The sequence below is a fragment of the Pristiophorus japonicus genome, unplaced genomic scaffold (assembly GCF_044704955.1).
Source record: "Pristiophorus japonicus isolate sPriJap1 unplaced genomic scaffold, sPriJap1.hap1 HAP1_SCAFFOLD_494, whole genome shotgun sequence".
In the NCBI taxonomy this organism is placed as follows: Eukaryota; Metazoa; Chordata; class Chondrichthyes; family Pristiophoridae; genus Pristiophorus; species Pristiophorus japonicus.
Window position 1 is genome coordinate 394,314 of NW_027254400.1, and position 21,110 is coordinate 415,423.

At 54.2% G+C, this 21,110-nt stretch overlaps 6 non-coding genes across 6 annotated transcripts; all 6 read right to left on the reverse strand.

The window, feature by feature from the left end:
• Positions 1-887: 887 nt before the first annotated feature.
• On the reverse strand, positions 888-960 carry trnat-ugu (transfer RNA threonine (anticodon UGU)). The gene has a single exon. It is a non-coding gene; the product is annotated as a tRNA-Thr (tRNA).
• Positions 961-9,934: 8,974 nt separating this feature from the next.
• trnat-ugu (transfer RNA threonine (anticodon UGU)) lies at positions 9,935-10,007 on the reverse strand. Its single transcript has one exon. It is a non-coding gene; the product is annotated as a tRNA-Thr (tRNA).
• A 651-nt stretch (positions 10,008-10,658) lies between these two features.
• On the reverse strand, positions 10,659-10,731 carry trnai-aau (transfer RNA isoleucine (anticodon AAU)). Its single transcript has one exon. It is a non-coding gene; the product is annotated as a tRNA-Ile (tRNA).
• A 711-nt stretch (positions 10,732-11,442) lies between these two features.
• On the reverse strand, positions 11,443-11,515 carry trnai-aau (transfer RNA isoleucine (anticodon AAU)). Its single transcript has one exon. It is a non-coding gene; the product is annotated as a tRNA-Ile (tRNA).
• Positions 11,516-15,336: 3,821 nt separating this feature from the next.
• Positions 15,337-15,409, reverse strand: trnai-aau (transfer RNA isoleucine (anticodon AAU)). Its single transcript has one exon. It is a non-coding gene; the product is annotated as a tRNA-Ile (tRNA).
• A 3,879-nt stretch (positions 15,410-19,288) lies between these two features.
• trnat-cgu (transfer RNA threonine (anticodon CGU)) lies at positions 19,289-19,361 on the reverse strand. The gene has a single exon. It is a non-coding gene; the product is annotated as a tRNA-Thr (tRNA).
• Positions 19,362-21,110: the final 1,749 nt, after the last annotated feature.

The following is a 21,110-nucleotide window of genomic DNA, read 5'->3' on the forward strand; positions in this document are numbered from 1 at the left end:
ACACGTGTCGCGGTAGACTCCCTACAGACCCCGGCTGTCCCGGGTTGCTACGCAGTCACCGGACAGAGTCGCTCAGGACCGAGCCTTCCGTCTGCTATCAGCAGAGAATGCACCACGATCGTACGGCCCCCTTCCACGCCACATCAGAATAAGTGACGTGGACAATATTCAGGGCCCCCAGATGGGGCCGAGAGCACTGTGTGAGACAAAGAGGAAAATGGAGTGTGTGTGTGTGTGTGATGAAAATGGAGTGTTTGGTTGTGAAACCATGTACTGAGCAAACGCAGAAAGCGTTTGGACCAGACCAGACTGCAAACTATCGATAAGCAGGCCACCATTGTGAAAGGACCTGGCCACGTCTGTCCCATCACACCAGGCACTCGGCCGGGCAGCAACGTTCCGACCAACTCACCCAGGCCAGGAATTCAAATCAGGTGATCGACCCGGGGACACAGGGCGTCATATCGCCTCAACTTGCAAATAACTGGTACATAAGCCTTTGGAGGGGGCGGGGCGGGGAGTGATGTTATGTATGCACCTAAACCTCACCAATATGTCAGACTTGCCACTAGGGGCACACCTGTGGGAGGCCTAAGGGTCACTTGTGCACCCTGGGGACAAGGAGGTACATAAGGTGATCCACCATGCTGCTTCCCCACTCTGGGGTCTCAATAAAGAGACCAAGGTCACAATAGTTTCAGCTTACGATACAGTCCCGTGGATTTATTCTGAACATAGCAGTGATGGGGAGGGCAGAGAAAGATTTGGAAGGGAGAGAGAGTGTAAGAGAGACAAGCGAGCCTGTTGTTCCAGGGTCGGTCTCAGAGCTGGTTAATATTTATAATTGTTAATTGACAGTGAATTTAAATACAATACTAATTTTGAGTCGGCCCCAGTGAGATTTGAACTCACGACCCCTGGTTTACAAGACCAGTGCTCGAACCCCTGAGCTATGGAGCCGCCTGTTTTGGGAAAAACAGGGGAAGGAGCAGGAAAGAGAGGTGAAGGGAAAAGAGAGAGTGGAAGGAGTGAGAGAGAGGGGCAAGGGGAGGCAGAGAGTGGAAGGGGAGAGAGAGAGAAGGGAGAGAGAGAGGGAAGGAGTGAGAGAGAGAAGGAGTGAGAGAGAGGGGGAAGAGGAGACAGAGAGGGGAAGGGGAGAGAGAGAGAAGGGGAGAGAGAGGGAAGGAGTGAGAGAGGGGGGAAGGAGTGAGAGAGAGAGAGGGGGAAGGAGTGAGAGAGATTGGAAGGGGAAAAAGAGAGTGGGAGGTGTGAGAGAGTGTGAAAGGGGAATGACTGAGAGACGGGGAAAAGATGTAGAACATGCAATCATGGGAAAAGCAGCAAGAGAGCAGTTTCAGGGTCAGACTCAAAGCTGTTTAATTTTTGTAATTAAATCTCTTGTTAATTGACAGTGTATTTAAATACTGAGCTAATTTTGAGAAGGCCCCCAGTGAGATTCGAACCCATGACCGCTGGTTTATTGGACCACTGCTCTAACCCCTGAGGTATGGAGCCACCTGTTTTGGAAAAGACAGGGGAAGGAGCAGGAAAGAGAGGGGAAGGGAAAAGAGAGAGTGGAAGGAGTGAGAGAGAGGGAATCGAGACAGCGAGAAAGAAAGGAAAAGAAGGGAGGGGATGGAGAGAGAGAGAGTGGAAGGAGGGAAAGAGAGGGCTAGGGGTGGGAGAGAGAAAGGGGCGAAGGGGAGAGAGAGGAAGGAAGAGGAAAGAGATGTTAAGGGGAGAGAGGGGGAAGGAATGAGAGAGATTGGAGGAAATGGGTAGAGGAGAGAGAGGGAAATGGGAGAGTGCGGAAGGGGAGAGAGAGGGGAATGAGTGATAAAGAGAAATGGGGAGAGCGGCAGAATGTGTAGTGATGGGGAAGATAGGGAGAGAGGGAGAATGAGAAAGGGGGCGAAAGGAGAATAGGAGAGCTTTGTGTTTCAGGTTCAGTCTCAGAGCTGGTCAATATTTATCATTAAATCCCTTGTTAATTGACAGTGAATTTAAATACTGAGTTAACTTTGAATAGGCCCCAGTGAGATTTAAACCCACAACCACTAGTTTACTGAACCAGTGCTTTAACCCCTGAACTATGGAGCCACCTGTTCCAGCGAAAACAGGGGAAGGATCAGGAAAGAGAGGGGAAGGGAAAAGGAGTGAGGAGGGAGGGGAAGGAGAGAGAGTGGGGAAGGAGTGAGAGAGTGGGAAGGGGAGACAGCGAGGAAGAGAGGGAGTTGGGGAAAGAGAGGGAGGGGATGGAGAGCGAGAGTGTGAAATGGGGGGAGAGAGGGGAAGGAGTGGGAGAGAGAGGGTGGAAGGGGAGAGAGATGTTAAGGGGAGAGACGGGGAAGGAGTGAGAGAGAGAGGGGGGAGGGCAGAGAGGGGGAGAACCTGAAAGGAAAGGGAAAAGAGAGAGACGGGAGTGTAAGGGTGTGGTGATGGTCCCGGGGGTCAGGTTCACCTCTGACCTACTTGAGCGGTTCGAATCGTCCCCCACTCCCTTGGGTTCGGGACTCTGGATTTATTTGGGGGGTGTGACAAAGTGCAAAGGTCACTGGTTTGGTGCAAAAGAACTTTGATTTTATTAAAGACAAGAAAATACAATGTCAAACCTTATAATCGCTCGAATAAAGAACAATACATTACACATTCAAAGGGGGTGTACAGTATAATTACACCTCCCACCTCCCCATACCTAATCCTAGCTAGGTTAGACTCCAGGGCAGGCAGGGACTATGCTTACCAATCCTTTCTGGTCAGTTAGCGGTAGTTCACGGTTTCGGGGTTCCTTGAATTGTGTAGGTTCTGCTTGCCGTACCCCGAACGTCGGAGAAGACTTTTAGCTGCGTAATCTTCAGTTGGGTTGAGTCCACTGATGCGGTAAAGCACGTTTTGGATCTATGGGGTAAGTACCCAGTTTTCTTTGTTAGAAATAGGTTCAAAGTCTCTTTAGGTAATGTTTTCGCCTGTTGGTACTCAGGACTTAGATTGTAGACTGGAAACTTTCGATTCTTCGGTTTCTTCCAGTTGGAGTTTATTTGGAGTTTGGTCGATCGCGGTGGTTTTTCATTGATACCACGTTGGCTGTGGTCAGTTGTTGCCACGATGGTGATGTTCTTCCTTCAGGACTTCAGGACTTCGAGGCTGGAGAAGTTAGTTTACAACGGTCGCGTTGGTTTCTCTCCCTTCTTGATGACACAAGCGTGGTCTCGGTTGTATGGCAAAGAATGTCATACCCTCTGTTAAAACAGGGGCCAGTTATACGGTTTGAGTGGTTCGAATCTTCGCGCCAAATCAGTCCAGGATTCTTTGTTTGAATTTGGCGGGCTTGACTCCTCTTTGTTATATTTTGGTGTGCTCGTTAAAAGTTAATATGTTTTGGGTGGGTTGATGTTCGATAAACTGCTTCCTGGTGCAAATATTAGTTTGGTAATCGCAATATCCTTTTGTGCTTAGTTTTTCGCAAACAGGCTGAATTGGGCCTCTTGGTGATGTATATGCTGAAATGGTTTTCCAGATTCAGTTTGATGGTTCGCTATCTCTGGGTTATTTGTTGTGGAGAAGGATTCTCGAATACCCATTTCTCCAGACAAGTTATGTTCGTCCCAACACCCAGACAGCCTCAATAATCAAGTTGTCTCCTGTTCGTTCTTTCGGCCCGCACACAGCCTTGAATGTGTCTTTAAACAGTCCAACATTCTAATAAAGTTCGTAGTTTCTTCCATAAGCACTTTAGGGTTCCAATCGATAGTCCCAAATTAAATTTCCTTTCGAATGAGCCCAAACACTGTGAGGGGGTTCTTCTGAATTTTGCATCCTTTCAAGGGGGAAGAATGAGAGACAGGTGTCTCAATACTAAAGTTAGGCCCCCGAGAGATTTGAACTCACGACCCCTGGTTTACTAGACCAGTGCTCTCACCCCTGAGTTATGGAGGGACCTGCGCTAAGAAAAACAGGGGAAGGAGCAGGAAAGAGAGGGGAAGGGACAAGAGAGAGTGGAAGGAGGGAGAGAGAGTGGAAAGGGGAAAGAGAGGGAAGGGAAGGGGAGAAAGTGGGGAAGGAGTGAGAGAGAGGGAAGGGAAGATAGCGAGAAAGAGAGGGAGGTGGGAAACGAGAGGGAGGGGATGGAGAGAGAGAGAGTGTGGAAGGGGGAGAGAGAGGGGAAGGGAAGAGAGTGGGGAAGGGGAGAGAAAGGGGGAAGGGGAGAGAGAGTGGATGGAGTGAGAGAGGGAAGATGAGGCAGGGAGGAAGAGAGAGGGGAATGGGGAGAAAGGGAGTAGGAGGGGAGTAGGAGGGGAAAGAGTGAGAGAGAGGGAAGGGGAGAGTGAGGGGGAGAACCTGAAAGGAAAGGGAAAGGAGGGAGATAGGAGGGAAGGAAAAGGTGTAAGTGAGTGAGGGAAGGGGAAAAGAGAGGAAGGAGAGAGAGAGAGGAGCAGGGGAGTGTGAGGGGGAAGGGGAGAGAGAGGAGAAAATGGGTAGAAAAGAGAGAGGGAACGGGTGAGAGAGAGGGGGAAGGGGAAAGAGAGGGAGGGGAACGGGAGAGAGGGAGGTGAAGGGGAGAGATAGCGAGAGAAGGGGAGAGGGAGAAGGGAGGAAAGGGAGAGAGAGGGTGAAGGGGAGCGAGAGAGGGGGAAAGTGAGCGTGAAAAGAGAGTGAGGGAAGGGGAGAGATAGGGGAAGGAGAGAGACAGAGAGGAGGAAATGGGTAGAGGCGAAAGAGGGAACGGGTGAGTGAAAGGAAGGGGAAGGGGAGAGAGTGGGGAAGGGGAGAGAGTGGGGAAGGGGAAAGAGAGGGGGGAAACTTGAAAGGAAAGGGAAAAGAGGGAGGCTGGAGGGAAAAGGGGGAAGAGAGTGGGAGGAATGAGAGAGAGGGGGAAGGAGAGAGAGAGGGAAGGGAAGGAGAGTGGGGAAGGGGAGAGAGAAAGACGGAAGGGGAGAGAGAGTGGATGGAGTGAGAGAGGGAAGGTGAGACAGGGAGAAAGAGAGAGTTGTTGGGAGGGGAAAGAGAGCGAGGGGATGGTGAGAGTGAGGGGAAGGAGTGAGAGAGAGGGAAGGGGAGAGTGAGGGGAAGGAGTGAGAGAGAGACGGGGAAGAGGAGAGACAGAGGAAGCAACAACAATAATGTATATTTATATAGTGCCTTTAACGTAGTGAAATGTCCCAAGGTGCTCCACAGGAGGATTATGGGATAAAAATTTGACACCGAGCCACAAAAGGAGATATTAGGGCAGGGCTTGGTCAAAGAGGTCGGTTATTAGGAGCGTCTTGAAGGAGGAAAGAGAGGTAGAGAGGTGGAGAGGTTTAGGGAGGGAGTTCCAGAGCTTGGGGCCCAGGCAACAGAAGGCCCGGCCACCGATGGTGGAGCGATTATAATCAGGGATGGTCAGGAGGGCAGAATTAGAGACATCTCGGGGGGTTGTGGGGCTGGAGGAGATTACAGAGATAGGGAGGGAAGTAGGGGCTGGAAGAGATTACAGAGATAGGGAAGGTTGTTGGGGCTGGAGGAGATTACAGAGATAGAGAGGGCCATGGGCCATGGAGAGATTTGTAAACAAGGACGGGAATTTTGAAATCGAGGTGATGCTTAACCGGGAGCCAATGTAGGTCAGCGAGCACAGGGTGATGATGGGTGAGCGGGACTGGGTGCGAGTTAGGACACAGGACAGTGAGCACAGGAGGTGGTGGGTGAGCGGGACTCGGTGCGAGTTAAGACACGGGGCAGTGAGCACAGGGGGTGATGGGTGAGCGGGACTGGGTGTGAGTTAGGACACCGGGCAGCGAGCACAGTGGGTGATGAGTGAGCGGGACTCGGCGCGAGTTAGGACACGGGAGCAGCGAGCACAACGGGTGAGGGTTGAGCGGGACTGGGTGTGAGTTAGGACACGGGGCAGTGAGCACAGGGGGTGATGGGTGAGCGGGACTCAGTGCGAGTTAGGACACCGGGCAGCGAGCACACGGGGTGATGGGTGAGTGGGACTGGGTGCGAGTTAGGACACGGGGCAGTGAGCACAGGGGGTGATGGGTGAGTGGGACTGGGTGCGAGTTAGGACACGGGGCAGTGAGCACAGAGGGTGATGGGTGAGCGGGACTCGGTGCGAGTTAGGACATGGGACAGTGAGCACAGGGGGTGATGGGTGAGTGGGACTGGGTGCGAGTTAGGACACGGGGCAGTGAGCACAGAGGGTGATGGGTGAGCGGACTCGGTGCGAGTTAGGACACGGGGGCAGCGAGCACAGTGGGTGATGAGTGAGCGGGACTGGGTGCGAGTTAGGACACATGGGCAGCGAGCACAGTGGGTGATGAGTGAGCGGGACTGGGTGTGAGTTAGGACACGGGGGCAGTGAGCACAGGGGGTGATGGGTGAGCGGGACTGGGTGCGAGTTAGGACACGGGGCAGTGAGCACAGGGGGTGATGGGTGAGCGGACTCGGTGCGAGTTAGGACACGGGGCAGTGAGCACAGGGGGTGATGGGTGAGTGGGACTGGGTGCGAGTTAGGACACGGGGCAGTGAGCACAGAGGGTGATGGGTGAGCGGACTCGGTGCGAGTTAGGACACGGGGCAGTGAGCACAGGGGGTGATGGGTGAGCGGGACTGGATGCGAGTTAGGACACGGGGGCAGCGAGCACAGTGGGTGATGAGTGAGCGGGACTGGGTGCGAGTTAGGACACATGGGCAGCGAGCACAGTGGGTGATGAGTGAGCGGGACTGGGTGTGAGTTAGGACACGGGGTCAGTGAGCACAGGGGGTGATGGGTGAGTGGGACTGGGTGCGAGTTAGGACACGGGGGCAGTGAGCAAGGGGGTGATGGATGAGTGGGACTCGGTGCGAGTTAGGACATGGGACAGTGAGCACAGGGGGTGATGGGTGAGTGGGACTGGGTGCGAGTTAGGACACGGGGCAGTGAGCACAGGGGGTGATGGGTGAGCGGGACTGGGTGCGAGTTAGGACACGGGGGCAGCGAGCACAATGGGTGATGAGTGAGCGGGACTAGGTGCGAGTTAGGACATGGGGCAGCGAGCACAGTGGGTGATGGATGAGCGGGACTGGGTGTGAGTTAGGACACAGGGGCAGTGAGCACAGGGGGTGATGGGTGAGCGGGACTGGGTGCGAGTTAGGACACGGGGCAGTGAGCACAGGGGGTGATGGGTGAGCGGGACTGGGTGCTAGTTAGGACACGGGGCAGTGAGCACAGAGGGTGATGGGTGACCGGGACTGGGTGAGTTTTAGGACACGGGACAGCGAGCACAGGGGTGATGGGTGAGCGGGACTCGGTGCGAGTTAGGACACGGGGCAGCGAGCACAGCGGGTGATGGGTGAGTGGGACTGGGTGCGAGTTAGGACACGGGGTCAGTGAGCACAGGGGGTGATGGGTGAGTGGGACTGGGTGCGAGTTAGGACACGGGGCAGTGAGCACAGGGGGTGATGGATGAGCGGGACTCGGTGCGAGTTAGGACATGGGACAGTGAGCACAGTGGGTGATGGGTGAGCGGACTCGGTGCGAGTTAGGACACGGGGCAGCGAGCACAAGGAGTGATGGGTGAGTGGGACTGGGTGTGAGTTAGGACACGGGGGCAGTGAGCACAGGGGGTGATGGGTGAGTGGGACTGGGTGCGAGTTAGGACACGGGGCAGTGAGCACAGGGGGTGATGGATGAGCGGGACTCGGTGCGAGTTAGGACATGGGACAGTGAGCACAGGGGGTGATGGGTGAGCGGACTCGGTGCGAGTTAGGACATGGGGGCAGCGAGCACAGTGGGTGATGAGTGAGTGGGACTGGGTGCGAGTTAGGACACGGGGGCAGCGAGCACAGGGGGTGATGGGTGAGTGGGACTCGGTGTGAGTTAGGACACGGGGCAGTGAGCACAGCGGGTGATGGGTGAGCGGGACTGGGTGTGAGTTAGGACACGGGGGGCAGTGAGCACAGGGGGTGATGGGTGAGTGGGACTCGGTGCGAGTTAGGACACGGGGGCAGTGAGCACAGGGGATGATGGGTGTGCGGGACTCGGTGCGAGTTAGGACACGGGGGCAGTGAGCACAGGGGATGATGGGTGTGCGGGACTCGGTTCGAGTTAGGACATGGGGCAGCAGAGTTTTTGATCACCTCTAGTTTACGACGGGTAGAATGTGGGAAGATGTGAGAGAGAGAATCAGTGAATCATCAACATTTACAGCATGGAAGGAGGCCATTTCGGCCCATCGTGTCCACAACAGCCGACCAAGAGCTACCCAGCCTAATCCCACTTTCCAGCTCTCGGTCCGTAGCCCTGTAGGTTACGACACTTCAAGTGTACATCCAAGTACTTTTTAAATGTGGTGAGGGTTTCTGCCTCTACCACCCTTTCAGGCCGTGAGTTCCAGACCCCCACCACCCTCTGGGTGAAGACATTTCCCCTCAAATCCCCTCTAAACCTCCCCCCAATTACTTTAAAATCTGTGCCCCCTGGTTATTGACCTCTCTGCTAAGGGAAATAGGTCCTTCCTATCCACTCTATCCAGGCCCCTCATAATTTTATACACCTCAATTAAATCTCCCCTCAGCCTCCTCTGTTCCCAGGAAAACAACCCCAGCCTATCCAATCTTTCCTCGTGGCTAAAGTTTTCCAGTCCCGGCAACATCCTGGTAAATCCCCTCTGCACCCTCTCCAGTACAATCACATCCTTCCTGTAATGTGGTGACCAGAACTGCACGCAGTACTCCAGCTGTGGCCTAACCAGTGTTGTGTACAGTTCGAGCGTAACCACAGGGCAGGGGTAAGGTGTGCATTTAATAAATTTGGTGAATTTACAGAGTGCCCTCCGAGGGTCAAACCGATGTGGCCGTGGGATTCATTATTTGTGGAAAATCCCAACTGGATCATCTTGTGTCCATTGCCGCATCTTGAGCCTAAAACCAGCGAAGGCAGGAACTGGGAAATGTCAGGATATCGCAGGAATGATGGGATTGCACTGGAGAGGGTGCAGAGGAGATTTACCAGGATGTTGGCGGGACTGGAGAATTTTAGCGACGAGGGAAGATTGGATCGGCTGGAGTTGTTTTCTTTGGAACAGAGGAGGCTGAGGGGAGACCTCCATTCCTTCACCCAGAGGGTGGTGGGGGTCTGGAACTCACGGCCTGAAAGGGTGGTAGAGGCAGAAACCCTCACCACATTTAAAAGGTACTTGGATGTGCACTTGAAGTGCCGTAAGCTACAGGGCTTCGCACCGAGAGCTGGAAAGTGGGATCAGACTGGGATCATATCATCATCATCGGCAGTCCCTCGGAATCGAGGAAGACTTGCTCCCACTCAAAACATGAGTCCTTAGGTGACTGAACAGTCCAATAGGGGAACCACAGTCCCTGTCACAGGTGGGACAGATAGACGTTGAGGGAAGGGGAGGGTGGGACTGGTTTGTCGCACGCTCCTTCCGCTGCCTGCGCTTGGTCTCTGCACGCTCTCGGCGACGGGACTCGATGTGCTCAGCGTCCTCCCGGATGCACTTCCTCCACTCCGGGCGGACTGGTCTTTGGCCAGGGACTCCCAGGTGTCGGTGGGGATGTTGCACTTTATCAGGGAGGCTTTGAGGGTGTCCCTTGTAACGTTTCCTCTGCCCACCTTTGGCTCGCTTGCCGTGAAGGAGTTCCGAGTTGAGCGCTTGCTTTGGGAGTCTCGTGTCTGGGACATGCGGACTATGTGGCCCTGCCCAGCAGATAGCTCTTGGTCGGCTGGTGCGGACACGATGGGCCGAAATGGTCTCCTTCCCTGCTGTCAGTTTCTCTGAGTCGATGATATATCGGTGTCTCTGAGACTGGATGTGGAAAAGGTGGGATACAGACTGGGGGTGGGAAGTGAAAGTGCTGTGGACAGATTATAAAGTGCGGAGTGAGCGGTTCCTGTTGATGGTGTCGGCCTGTCGTCGATTGACGGTCAATTCAGTAACAGAAGCCAAAATTGAGTAGGCCCCAGTGAGATTTGAACACACGACCCCTGGTTTACAAGACCAGTGCTCTAACCCCTGAGCTATGGAGCCACCTGTAACACTAGCTCCTGTTTACATCTTACTATTGTTAACATTGAGGTGGGGCCCGAATAATCATTCTCGGTGATTCATCCCTGAACATTGACAGAATCTTGCAGCACACAAGGAGGGCCATTCGGCCCATCGTGTCTGTGTCGGCTCTGTGAGAGAGATTAGTGCTTGGAAGTTGTAAAAGGAGGGAGAGAGGGGAATGAGTGGGAGAGGGAATGGGAGAGAGAGGGGGAAGGAGTCAGCCAGAGGGGAATGGGAGAGAGCGGAACGGGGGAGAGCGAGAGGGGGAGGGGAGAGAGAGGGAAAGGGGAGAGAGATGGGAAGTCGAGAGAGGGAGGAGGCAGGGGAGAGAGAAAGGAAGGGAAGAGAGAGGGAGGGAGCAGGGGAGAATCTGAAAAGAAAGGCAAAAGAGTGAGAGAGAGGAGGGAAAGGGGAGAGAGGGGAAAGGGGAGAGAGAGGGGAAAGAGTGAGAGAAGGAGAAAGTGAGATTGCAGGAAAAAAAAATGCAGTGCGGATCGTGACCTGGAAAGCAGAGAGAGTGTCAGCAAGACAGAGGCCTGTTGTTTGAGGGTCAGTCTCAGAGTTGTTCATATTTATAATTAAAGCCCTTGTTAATTGACACTGTATTTAAATACTGAGCTAATTTTGAGTAGGCCCCAGTGAGATTTGAACCCACTACCCCTGGTTTATTAGACCAGTGCTCTAACCCCTGAGCTATGGAGCCACCTTCTGTGGGCTGTGGGTCATTCCCCAGTTAGTGTTGTGTGTTTGAAGAATGAGGAGGGGTCAGTGAAACACTCAGATTGTGTCTCATCCCCCAGACTCCTGCCTCCGTCTCTTCAATATTCACTTCTCAACATCGATATATCGGGTCTTTCACGTAGTAAAACATCCCAAGGCAACTCAGTCACACTCTGCCCCAATCTCTCTCTCTCTCTGTCTCTCTCTTTCTGTCATGTATGTGTGCTTGGGGTTACTAGCCACCAGGTAGGGCCACTGTCGGAGGTCATTGGGCTGTACACGCACGTGTACGGCCCAGGTATAAAAGGCCAGCCATCTTGTAAAGTAATCACTTTGGGCCCGAATAAAGTAGAGCCAGGTGTGTACCTGTTCGGAGTTGACAGTAATCTGTCTGTTGAGTTATTGCACACACAACACTTTCTCACTCTCTCTGTCTCTCTCACACACTCTCACTTTCTCTCTGTGTGTCTCTCGAGGGGGAAAGGGAGAGAGGGGAATGAGTGAGAGACGGGGAAAGCGAGATAGCAGGACAGGGAGAGAGGGGTAAAAAGATGCAGAACGGGTCGTGATGGGGAAGGGAGAGAGAGAGAGATGAGAACCTGTTGTTCCAGGGTCGGTCTCGGAGCTTTTTAATATTGATAATTAAAACCCTTGTTAATTGACGGCAAATTTAAATACAGAACTAATTTTGAATCGGCCCCAGTGAGTTTTGAACTCACGACCCCTGGTTTATTAGACCAGTGCTCTAACCCCTGAGCTATGGAGCAAACTGTTTTGGGAAAGATAGGGGAAGGAGCAGGAAAGAGAGGGGAAGGTAAAAGAGAGTGTGGAATTAGTGAGAGAGAGAGGGAAGGAGTGAGAGAGGGAGGGGAAGGAGAGAGAGTGGGCGAAGGAGTGAGAGAGAGGGGGAAGGGGAGAGAGTGGGGGAAGGAGTGAGAGAGTGGGGGAAGGAGTGAGAGAGGGAGTGGAAGGGGAGAGAGAGTGGGGGAAGGAGTGAGAGAGAGGGGGAAGAAGTGAGAGAGAGGGGGAAGGGGAGAGAGTGGGGGAAGGAGTGAGAGAGTGGGAGAAGGAGTGAGAGAGAGGCGAAGGAGTGAGAGAGAGGGGGAAGGAGTGAGAGAGAGGGGGAGGGGTGAGAGAGGGGGAAGGAGTGAGAGAGAGGGTGAGGGGAGAGAGAGGGGGGAAGGAGTGAGAGAGGGGGAAGGGGAGAGAGTGGGGGAAGGAGTGAGAGAGAGGGGGAAGGAGTGAGAGAGAGGGGGAGGGGAGAGAGATAGGGGAAGCAGTGAGAGAGTGGGGAAGGAGTGAGAGAGAGGGGAAGGGGAGAGAGAGGGGGGAAGGAGTGAGAGAGAGCGGAAGGGGAGAGAGTGGTGGAAGGAGCGAGAGAGAGGGGAAGGGGAGAGAGTGGGGGAAGGAGTGAGAGAGAGAGGGAAGGAGTGAGAGAGAGGGGGAGGGGAGAGATATAGGGGAAGGAGTGAGAGAGGGGGGAAGGAGTGAGAGAGCGTGGAAGGGGAGACCGAGAGGGAAGTAGTGAGAGAGAGGGGAAGGGAAGAGAGTGGTGGAAGGAGCGAGAGAGAGGGGAAGGGGAGAGAGTGGGGGAAGGGAGAGAGATTGGGGAAGGAGTGAGAGAGGGGGGAAGAAGTGAGAGAGAGGGGGAAGGAGTGAGAGAGAGGGTGAGGGGAGAGAGAGGGGGGAAGGAGTGGGAGAGAGGGGATGGGGAGAGAGGGTGGTGACAGAGAGAGAAAGGAAGGGGAGAGAGAGGGAGAAGTGGAGAATCTGAAACGAAAGGGAAGAGAAAGCGAGAGAGCGGACGGAGGGGAAGGGAGAGGGAAAGGGAGAGTGAAACGGCAATGGGGTAAGCGGAGAGAAGGGGGAGAGATTGGGTAGTGGAAAGAGGGGGAGGGAAGAGAGAGGGAAGTTAGAGGAGGAAGGAGAGAGAGGGGAACGTGTGAAGAGGGAATGAATGTAGAGAGGGAAGGGGAGAGGGGGGGAAGGGGAGAGAAAGAGAGGGAAAGGGGAGAGAGAGAGGGGGAGGGGAAAGAAAGGGAGAGAGATGGGAAGGGGAGAGAGAGAGAGAGAGGGGAAAGTGAGAGAGCGGAAGGGGAGAGAGAGTGAAGAGATCGCAAAGTCTCTGGTTAAAGAATGGACTCAGTCGAGAATATTGCGTGGACTTTGTAGGGTTTGTCTCTGAGGGTATTTTCCCTGTGATGGGATCTCCCTGTGCAGGTACGTGAAAACGCTGGTTTGTTAAAACTCTGGAGACCACATGGCGGCTGGCTGTGACAAAACCCAGGATGTAAAGGTTCACCCGCCAGTCCCAGCAAAAGGAAGGGGGGGGCCACTGACAAAGGGGCTCAGGAACCTGAGGCACCCGTTCACGTGAAGCCAGTGAGCAGATTAGAAAGCCACTCGAACGCGAAAGCACTTCCCATCTCCAGTCTCAGACGGGAAGCTGAACAATGAACCCACAGCCTGGCCAGGTGAAGAGGAGCCATTTTTTTCCCAACACACCGAGCGAGATATGTCCCAGACTCAGGGCCATTCGTCCAATCACAGAACACACGTGGGTCTGATGATGGCCCATCACTGACTAAGCAGCGGAGCGCTTCGAAACAAAAGTTTGGTGGGACAGATAGGGGTAGCTCGACTCCGATAAAGATCGTCACTTTTCCACCGTTCTCGTGCTCCCTCTCGCTCTCGCTCCACCGAGATCGACGGAACAAGAAGACGTACCAGAGGGGGAAGCCACAGTTCGACAGAAGAAGGCGCTGAGACTGAGAACCACGTACCCCTCACGGGGTACGACCTCCAGGGCAGTGACTTCCCACGGCTGAGCTGAGCGATCGAGAGCGACTGTGTGTGTGCTGGTGAACATGGTCGCGGGTGTCCCAAGCCAGTAACCAGAGGTGGCCCAGGTGAGGTGTAACGGCTCAGGGTTCTTTCTCAGAAGTGAAGCTTTTTCGGGGCGATTCTGGGGAGGGAGCTTTGTTTGGTTGAGCCAGGGGAAGGGGCTTGTGTGATGAGGTAGTTCGTTGTTCAGGGTGGAGTTCGAATCCACCGTAGCAACAAGGGAATGACTGCATGGGACCGGTCCTCAGTTCCGTACTGTGTGTATGTTGTTTGTAACCTGGATATTAATCTCCACACAGACAGTGATTGCGTTTAGTAGTGCATGTTTTACCCAGTGTATGTTAGGCCTAATAAATATCAGTAACGGTGTTTCACCGAGGCTTTCCTGTCTGTAACTCATTCCATTTACACTCTGAATAATAATCCCCGGGTACAGAACTTTCGTAAGGTGAGGGCGATTAGAAACATCCGTCTAGCAATTGGGCCAGGATCAAAACCATTCACACCAGGGAGAAGGGGGGAATCTGAAAAGGAAGGGAGAAGAGAGAGAGAGAGAGAGGAGGGGAGGGAGGGAAGGGGAAGGCGAGAGAGAGGGAAGATAGAGGAGGAAGAAGAGAGAGGAGAAGGAGTGAGAGAATGAAAGCAGAGAGGGAAGGGGAGAGAGGGGAAGTAGAGAGTGAGAGAGGGGAAGGGGAGAGAGAGAGTGGGGAAGGAGAGGTAAAGAGAGGGGAAGGGAAAAGGGAAAGTTGGGAATGTGAAAGAGCGGGAGGGGAAGGGGAGAGATAGAGAGGGGAAGGAGTGGGAAAGAGAGGGGAAGGGGAAAGAGAGAGTGGAAGGAGTGAGAGAGAGGGGGAAGGAGTGATAGAGGGGGAAGGGGAAAAAGCGGGTGGTGAAGGGGAGAGAGAGGGAGAAGGGGGAAATCTGAAAAGAAATGGAAAAAAGAGAGAGAGAGAGAGGAGGAAGGGCTGGGAGGGGACGAAAGAGAGGGAGGAAGGAGAGGGAAGCGGAGAGTGAAAAGGAGAGAAAGTGAGGGGAGAGGGTTAGAGAGGGGAATGAGTGAGTGTAATGTCTGTAAGCTTGTAATGTCTGTAGCTCCACACTGTGGATGTGGACATATTGTGTACTGCAACTGCAGAGTTAATAATTAAACAGAACCAGGCAGATTTCCGGAGGCTTCCGAGAGAGCTGCCTGCCTTGTTAGGAGCTGTGTGTGTTGTGCTCTGTGAATATATCACAGTGAGAGACGGGGAAAGCGAGATAGTGGGAAAGGGAGAGAGGTAGGAAGGAGTGAGAGAGAGTTGGAAGGGGAGACAGGGAGGAAGAGAGAGTGGAAGGGGAGAGAGAGAGGGGGAGGGGAAAGAGAGGGAGGGGACAGAGAGAGGGGGAAGGAGAGAGATAGAGAGAGAGGAAAGGAGTGAGAGAGGGGAACAGGAGAGAGCGGAAGGGGAGAGAAAGAGATGGAAGGCGAGAGAGGGAGGGGAAGGGGAGAGAGAGAAAGGAAGGGGAGAGAGAGGGAGAATGGGAGAATCTGAAAAAAAGGGAAAAGAGAGATAGAGGAGGGAGGAGAGAGAAATGGGAATGTGAGACGGGAAAAGCGAGATAGCGGAAAAAAGATGTCAGGCAGAGAGAGAGAACGTTGTAAGAGGAGCCTGTTGTTCCAGGGTCAGTCTCAGAGCTGTTTAACATTTATAATTTAACCTGTTGTTAATTGACACTGTATTTAAATACTGAACTAATTTTGAGTAGGCCCCAGTGAGATTTGAACCCACGACCCCTGGTTTATTAAACCAGTGCTCTAACCCCTGAGCTATGGAACCACCTGCCCTGGGCTATGGGTCATTCCCCAGTTAGTGCTGTGTGTTTGAAGAATGAGGAGGGGTCAGTGAAACGCTCAGATTGTGTCTCATCCCCCAGACTCCTGCCTCCGTCTCTTCAATATTCACCTCTCAACATCGATATATCGGGTCTTTCACGTAGTAAAACATCCCAAAGCAACTCAGTCACACTCTGTCCCAATCTCTCTGTCTCACTGTGTCTCTGTGTCTCTGTGTATCTTTCTCAGTCTCTCTCTCTCTGTCTTTCTTTCTCAGTCTCTCTCTCTGTCTCTCGATCACTTTGTCTCTCTGCCTCTCTCTCTCTCACTCACTCACTCTCTCTCTGTTTCTCTCTCTTTCTCAGTCTCTCTCTCTGTCTCTCTATCACTTTCTCTCTGTCGCTCACTGTCTCTCGAGCCGGAAGGGGTTAGAGAGGGGAAGGGGAAAGTCAGAAGGGAAAGGAGAGAGAGAGAGGGGGAGGGGAGAGATTGAGGAGTGAGTGGAGAGAGAGGAGCGGAGAGTGGGAAGGGGAGAAAGCGGGGGAAAGGAACAGGGAGAGGGAAGGAGTGAGTGAGGGGGGAAGGCGAGAGAGAGAGAGAGATGGAGAGAGGGAGGAGCGTGTCAGTAGTTGTTATTACATCGATAGTCCACTAGGTGGGGCTCTATTAGAGGAAGAGAGAGGGAAGGGGAGAGAGAGGGGAAGGAGTGAGAGAGAGGGAAGGGGAGAGTGAGGGGAAGGAGTGAGAGAGAGGGAAGGGGAGAGTGAGGGGAAGGAGTGAGAGAGAGGGAAGGGGAGAGTGAGGGAAAGGAGTGAGAGAGAGGGAAGGGGAGAGTGAGGGGATGGAGTGAGAGAGAGGGAAGGGGAGAGTGAGGGGAAGGAGTGAGAGAGAGACGGGGAAGAGGAGAGACAGAGGGAACACCAACAATAATGTATATTTATATAGCGCCTTTAACGTAGTGAAACGTCCCAAGGTGCTCCACAGGAGGATTATGGGATAAAAATTTGACACCGAGCCACAAAAGTAGAAATTAGCGCAGGTGAAGAGGTCGGTTTTAAGGAGAGTCTTGAAGGAGGAAAGAGAGGTAGAGAGGCGGAGAGGTTTAGGGAGGGAGTTCCAGAGCTTGGGGCCCAGGCAACAGAAGGCACGGCCACCGATGGTGGAGCGATTATAATCAGGGATGGTCAGATGGCAGAATTAGAGGAGTGCAGACATAAGGACAGAAGAATTAGGAACAGGAGTAGGCCATCTAGCCCCTTGAGCCTGCTCCGCCATTCAATAAGAACATGGCTGATTGTGGGGTTACACAGATAGGGAGGGATGTAGGAGCTGAAAGAGATTACAGAGATAGGGAGGTGTGTGGGAAGTTACAGAGATCGGGAGGGTTGTGGGGCTGGAGGAGGTTACAGAGATAGGGAGGGGTCTAGGGGCTGGAGGAGATTACAGAGAAAGGGAGGGGTGTAGGGGCTGGAGGAGGTTACAGAGATAGGGAGGGGTGTAGGGGCTGGTGGAGGTTACAGAGATAGGGAGGGGTGTAGGGGCTGGTGGAGGTTACAGAGATAGGGAGGGGTGTAGGTGCTGGAGGAGGTTACAGAGATAGGGAGGGGTGTAGGGGCTGGAGGAGGTTACAGAGATAGGGAGGGGTGTAGGGGCTGGAGGAGGTTACAGAGATAGGGAGGGGTGTAGGGGCTGGAGGAGGTTACAGAGATAGGGAGGGGTGTAGGTGCTGGAGGAGGTTCCAGAGATAGGGAGGGGTGTAGGGGCTGGAGGAGGTTCCAGAGATAGGGAGGGGTGTAGGGGCTGGAGGAGGTTACAGAGATAGGGAGGGGTGTAGGTGTTGGAGGAGGTTATAGAGATAGGGAGGGGTGTAGACGCTGGAGGAGGTAACAGAGATAGGGAGGGGTGTAGTGCTGGAGGAAGTTACAGAGATAGGGAGGGGTGTAGTGCTGGAGAAAGTTACAGAGATAGGGAGGGGTGTAGGTGTTGGAGGAGGTTATAGAGATATGGAGGGGTGTAGACGCTGGAGCAGGTAACAGAGATAGGGAGGGGTGTAGTGCTGGAGGAAGTTACAGAGATAGGGAGGCGCGAGCGTCATGGAGGGATTTGTAAACAAGGATGAGAATTTTGAAATCGAGGCGTTGCTTAACCGGGAGCCAATGTAGGGCAGAGAGCACAGGGGGTGATGGGTGAGTGGGACTGGGTGCGAGTTAGGACATGGGGCAGTGAGCACAGGGGGTGATGGGTGACCGGGACTCGGTGCGAGTTAGGACATGGGGCAGAGAGCACAGGCGGTGATGGGTGAGCGGGACTCGGTGCGAGTTAGGACACGAGGCAGTGAGCACAGTGGGTGATGGGTGAGCGGGACTCGGTGCGAGTTAGGACACGGGGCAGTGAGCACAGGGGATGATGGGTGAGCGGGACTCGGTGCGAGTTAGGACACGGGGCAGTGAGCACAGGGGGTGATGGGTGAGCGGGACTCGGTGCGAGTTAGGACACGGGGCAGTGAGCACAGGGGATGATGGGTGAGCGGGACTCGGTGCGAGTTAGGACACGGGGCAGTGAGCACAGGGCGTGATGGGTGAGCGGGACTGGATGCGAGTTCGGACACGGGGCAGCGAGCACAGTGGGTGATGGGTGAGTGAGACTGGGTGTGAGTTAGGACACGGGGCAGCGAGCACAGCGGTTGATGGGTGAGCGGGACTCGGTGTGAGTTCGGACACGGGGTAGCGAGCACAGTGGGTGATGGGTGAGTGAGATTCGGTGCGAGTTAGGACACGGGGTCAGTCGAGTTTTGGATCACCTCTAGTTTATATTGGGTAGAATGTGGGAAGAATTGAGAGACAGGGGGAAGGGGAATGAGAGGTGGGGAGCGGAAGGGGGAGAGAGAGAGACAGGAAAGGATAGAGAGTGGGTGTGGCAAGGGAGGGGGGAGACGGGCAAAGCGAGATAGCGGGAAAGGGGGTAAAAGATGCAGAATGGGGGTTGGCAGAGAGAGATTTGGATGGAGAGAAAGTGTAATAGAGACGACAACCTGTTGTTCCAGGGTCGGTATCAGAGCAGTTTAATATTTATAATTAAAGCCCTTGTTAATTGACGGTGAATTTAAATATTGAGCTAATTTTGAGTATGCCCCAGTGAGATTTGAACCCACGACCCTGATTTACGAGACCAGAGCTCTAACCCCTGAGCTATGGAACCAACTGTTTTGGGAAACGCAGGGTAAGGAGCAGGAAAGAGAGGGGAAGGGAAAAGAGAGAGTGGAAGGAGTGAGAGAGAGGGGGAAGGGGAAATAGAGGGAGAGGGGAGGGTGGCGATGGAGTGAGTGAGAGAGGATAATGGATGAGAGCGGAAGGGGAGAGTAAGTGATGGAAGGGGAGAGAGGGGAAGGGGAGAGGGGGGAAGGGGAGAGAGATGGGAAGGCAAGAGAGGGAGGAGGCAAGCGAGAGAGAAAGGAAGGGGAGAGAGAGGGAGAACGGGAGACTCTGAAAAGAAAGGGAAAAGAGAGCGAGAGAGGAAGGAGGGGAGGGAGGGAAGTGGAGAGTGAAAAGGTGAGGGGAAGGGGAGAGAGGGTGGAGAGACTGGGTTGGCGAAAGAGACAGAGTGAGCGGAGAGAGGGGGTGAGAGAGTGGATAGCGGAGAGAGAGGGTGAGGCGAGGGAGGGGGAAAGGGGGAGAAGGGAATGAGTGAGAGACGGGAAAGCGATAAAAAGGTGTAGAACAGGTCGTGATGAGGAAGGGAAAGGGAGAGAGAGTGTCAGAGACACAAGAAGGAGGAGAGAGGAAGGGAGCCTGTTGTTCCAAGGACAGTCTCAGAGCTGTATAATATTTATAATTAAAGCCCTTGTTAATTGACAGTGAATTTAAATACTGAGCTAATTTTGAGTAGGCCCCAGTGAGATTTGAACTCACGACCCCTGGTTTACGAGACCAGTGCTCTAACCTCTGAGCTATGGAGCCACCTGCTATGGGAAGTCAGGGGAAGGAGCAGGAAAGTGAGGGGAAGGGAAAAGAGAGAGTGGAAGGATTGAGAGAGAGGGGGAAGGGGAGAGAGATCGGAAAGAGAGAGAGGGAGGAGGCAGGGGAGACTCCTGCCTCCGTCTCTTCAATATTCGCCTCTCAACATCGATATATCGGGTCTTTCACGTAGTAAAACATCCCTAGGCAACTCAGTCACACTCTGTCCCAATCTCTCTGTCTCTCAATCTCTTTCTCTCTCTCCCTCTGTCGCTCTCTCTCTGTCTCTCTATCACTTTCTCTCTGTCGCTAACTGTCTCTCAAGCCGGAAGGAGGTAGAGAGGGGGAAGGGGAGAGTGAGAGGAAGGAGTGAGAGAGAGGGAAGGGGAGAGTGAGGGGAAGGAGTGAGAGAGAGGGAAGGGGAGGGTGAGGGGAAGGAGTGAGAGAGAGGGAAGGGGAGAGTGAGGAGAAGGAGTGAGAGAGAGGGAAGGGGAGAGTGAGGGGAAGGAGTGAGAGAGAGGGAAGGGGAGAGTGAGGGGAAGGAGTGAGAGAGAGGGAAGGGGAGAGTGCGGGGAAGGATTGAGAGAGAGGGAAGGGGTGAGTGAGGGGAAGGATTGAGAGAGAGGGAAGGGGAGAGTGAGGGGAAGGAGTGAGAGAGAGGGAAGGGGAGAGTGAGGGGAAGGATTGAGAGAGAGGGAAGGGGAGAGTGAGGGGAAGGAGTGAGAGAGAGGGAAGGGGAGAGTGAGGGGATGGAGTGAGAGAGAGAGAAGGGGAGAATGAGGGGAAGGAGTGAGAGAGAGACGGGGAAGAGGAGAGACAGAGGGAACACCAACAATAATGTATATTTATAAAGCGCCTTTAACGTAGTGAGCACAGGGGGTGATGGATGAGCGGGACTGGGTGTGAGTTAGGACATGGGGCAGTGAGCACAGGGGGTGATGGGTGAGTGGGACTGGGTGTGAGTTAGGACATGGGGCAGTGAGCACAGGGGGTGATGGGTGAGCGGGACTGGGTGCGAGTTAGGACACGGGGGCATTGAGCACAGGGGGTGATGGGTGAGCGGGACTGGGTGCGAGTTAGGACACGGGGGCAGTGAGCACAGGGGGTGATGGGTGAGTGGGACTCGGTGCATGTTAGGACACGGGGTCAGCGAGCACAGGGGTTGATGGGTGAGCGGGACTCGGTGCGAGTTAGGACACGGGGTCAGTGAGCACAGGGGGTGATGGGTGAGCGGGACTGGGTGTGAGTTAGGACACGGGGGCAGTGAGCACAGGGGGTGATGGGTGAGTGGGACTCGGTGCGAGTTAGGACACGGGGCAGTGAGCACAGGGGGTGATGGGTGAGCGGGACTCGGTGCGAGTTAGGACACGGGGCAGCGAGCACAGGGGGTGATGGGTGAGTGGGACTCGGTGCGAGTTAGGACACGGGGCAGTGAGCACAGGGGGTGATGGGTGAGTGGGACTCGGTGCGAGTTAGGACACGGGGCAGCGAGCACAGAGGGTGATGGGTGAGCGGGACTTGGTGCGAGTTCGGACACGGGGCAGTGAGCACAGGGGGTGATGTGTGAGTGGGACTCGGTGCGAGTTAGGACACGGGGTCAGCCGAGTTTTGGATCACCTCTAGTTTATATTGGGTAGAATGTGGGAAGAATTGAGAGACAGGGGGAAGGGGAGTGAGAGGTGGAGAACGGAAGGGGGAGAGAGAGAGACAGGAAAGGATAGAGAGTGGGTGTGGCAAGGGAGGGGGGAGACG